Here is a 3,629-nt window from a genome sequence, read left to right on the forward strand (position 1 = left end):
AGTAAATCTGCTACTAGAACACAGCATTATTAACCAAAAAAAAAGTCCTACCATTCTTTTAAAAATCTGTGAAATCAGCTTTACTAAATCAGATATTATCAAAAACGTTAGTCAAAGCCACCTCAAATCGGAGTAGTCTTTAAAGGGAAGTTTTAGGGAGAGAAAAAAGCAAAAAACAGATTGGCTGATCCGAAGAAGATTCCAAATTGGTCAAAAGTTGGTTGTCCCATGTCTGCACTGGCTCTTAAATGTATTCAGTATTCAAATCTTAAAATTAATCACCACAATGTTCATGAACTCAATGGGATCTATTATATTGGGTTGCAAAATAAGTTCGTTGCATTTTTTACTGGTGATTTCAATAAAAAGTTCAGTTTCTTTTAAATATTTTTAATTAATTATATATGACCCATTTTGATCTATTACATGTTGTCTTACAGGTAATTTTTTAATTCCGTCCTCCCAGAACTTCTCAAATTTTTGCGCAATGAACTCCTCTAGTGCGTTTTGCAGTCCTCGGGCGAATTAAAGTGTTTCCCGTTAAGAGAGTTTTGAAGAGCCCGAAATAAGTGAAAATCTGTGGGTGCAAGGTCAGGTGAACTGGGTAGGCGGAGGATCACATTCCAGCCAAACTCCAATAATTTCTGCCATGTCTGCGAAGACACTAACTAATTCCCAAATTAGTTAATAAATATGGTGTTAAAAAACATAATTCTCGCAGGCAGGGTCTAGTAAAAAAATTAGACGAACTACTAATGGTGACTAGACAGCTGATATAAGGTCGTAGATTGTTGAACAGTTGCTAGGCGACGCCAACCAAATAATCCCCACTGACCGTTATTCCTGCATTTAAATATTAGAATACAAAGTATAAATCCATCCGTTTCTTCTAAAATAAAAATAAACTTCTAAAAAAAAAAAACTATTCAAATAAAAATCAAAATGTATTACATGTTATATTGTTGAACGCTGAACGGGAATCGAAAATTAAAACGTAGTATTAGTGTTTGTAAAACCTGTAAAGTTTAAAAATTTCTAATTTGAGAACCCACTTCAAGCTGCAAAAAGTGTGATTAAACATTACTTAAATAGATTATGATACTAAAAATTGCCTATAAACCCCCATGAGATAGATCAGTTTTCGAACAATGTTTGGTGAAACGGCAAATTTCAAGTAATATTTTTCACAACTTGGCAAGTCAAAAATGGTGGCAAAGGTTTTTTATTTATTCTGTTATTATTTCCAGTTTCAGAACCTACTTCAATCTGAGAAAATTATGATAATATATTATTTAAATGAATTATTATAATAAAAATTGCCTAAAAACCCTTATCAGATAAATCAGTTCTCTAAAATTGTTTAGTAAAAGGGTCGAAAAATATTTTCCAGACCGGAAAACGTCCCAGAATGGTGGTAAAATTTTAGCTTTTACTCTCTCAGTTCCAAAGCAACTTCCTTGGCCTTCACCCTCCTATAAAATAAAATTGATTTTCACTATATCAATATTAAAAATGGCTTAGCTTTTAGAAGTAAATTATTCCAAGATAAGCACCACGAATAACCGTTAATCGATTAACTTAACAAATGGCAGAGCGATTAAAATATATTTATAACCGGGCGTGATGAAGGGAAAGAAACTAATTGCCACATTCGTTATGCAGATATCGATTGTGATTATTGAATAATATCGATAATTGACAAGGGCTCTGGCAACAACAATTATCGCTTGCCAATTTGCTAATTCGATACAGCCCTAACAAACTGTGGTTGGGCCTGTGTATTCCTGTTTACGTTACGGTTCGTGTCAGAGGTATAGAGAACCTTTATTAAGTAGAAAATATATTAATGAGCTTCAGGCAAACACATGCTATCACGACGACAATTAAAACGTAATACGTCTTCAGCAATCTATCTTATAATGCAATGCTGGCAATACAAGAAGTTTTCAATCGCCAGCATATGTACATTCCATTGTATATATTTGTAATTTGTTTGTTTTATTTTTTATGAGGAAGGAATATATACCCACTATTTCTTCTCATGCACTACCCGCCCCTACTCTTTCGACTTCTGACAGTTTTTTTTATTATTATTTAACATTATCTCTTGTCTTTAAATATTAACGGTTTTATTTTTTTTCTCTGCTTAATCAACGTGAGGAGGTCCCTCATATTTTCTAGTAGTATTCAGATGGAACGGTCTCAATAAAACAACAAGATAAGTAATTCACCGAATATCTTCATTTACCACTGATAGAAAAAGGTAATATTCAGTTTGAATTATGTAACCATACGTAATAAGTATTTAGGGTTTTTTCTGTTTTAGAGGGATCGGATTAAAAAAAAATGTATTTATTTATTCTTAATATAAATAATGATATTAGAATATTGTTGGTTGACCGTGTGTGATATATAAAAGAAAGATGTCCGGGTTCGATTAAAAAAAAAAAAAAACTAAAATATTAATAAACTATTTAATGTAAGCATGTTACTTCATGTTGCAGGGATTCATCAGGACTAAAAAATATACAAACAACTAAAATAGATTAACTGTGAAAAACATAGTTAAATAAGAATTTAAAAAATAAATGTTTTAGGAGTCACAAAATGGAGAGAAAAAGCAATGGACAGCGACCAATGAAGCAATATCGTAAAGGAAGCCAAGATTCGCCCGCTGCTGAGTAATGATTCCCATATAGTATAAGAGGTCAAGAGGAGAGAAAAATCAGTTATTTCACCCCATTTTTGGATTACATTAATGCAAACTATCTATAATTACTAATAGAAATTGATGAGTTTACCAAGTAAAGGTAGAGGAATTATCATATAAAGAACTATTTGGTGCCCTATATCTTTAAAAATCACGAGAAACAACACAAGAAAATCTAATAGAACATCATTTAAAGAAGAATGTTAAATCAAGCCTTTATCTGGGTCTTATCATAGCACTAGTGGCTTACACTCTACTTGAGATAGAGAAGTTCATTGCTAATCTATTCTCGTAAGAGTTGGTTTTTATTATACTCACCTTAGACGATGGCCTATCTCCTCTCCCTTTCTCCAGCAATCTTAGTCCGTCCGCTTCATCTCGGTAACTAAGATTGTAACCTAATTCTTAACGGTTACACTGGTCCGTCCGCTTCATCTCGGCAACCAGTGTGATTTCCCGTCTCTCCCCGGCTCTAGTCCGTCCGCTTCATCTCGGCAACTGTTACTCTGCCTCAAACTCTCTCACCTAGACCTCCTCTACCTAGTCAGTGTCCAGGGCTCATCCCCTGGCACGGCCTTCCTTTCTAACCTATTAATGAATACGCCTTGTCGTGGGCCTTCTGTAAAGTGTATATCAGGCTGGAGAACCGCCTAAGACAAGACAACCCCGACAAATTTATCTATGTAGTAGTCGGGTTCTAAGTTTCTTCTCTATAAGTTAAAACTGGTATAACTAAGGTTTAATATAATTGTACCTTAAAGTACACGTTTGCCAAACTTAGGCCAGTTCGCACATGCGCAAGGGCAAATTTTCAGTGTTGGTTTTTAGGCACAAATCAAAATGAAGTTGTGCTGCTTCCATACGTTTGTGTTCAGTTCGCATTGTTCTAGATCTTCCAACAGATAAATGTTTGTACTCT

Source organism: Halyomorpha halys, unplaced genomic scaffold (assembly GCF_000696795.3).
Source record: "Halyomorpha halys isolate HHAL.00 unplaced genomic scaffold, Hhal_1.1 Scaffold428.1, whole genome shotgun sequence".
In the NCBI taxonomy this organism is placed as follows: domain Eukaryota; kingdom Metazoa; phylum Arthropoda; class Insecta; order Hemiptera; family Pentatomidae; genus Halyomorpha; species Halyomorpha halys.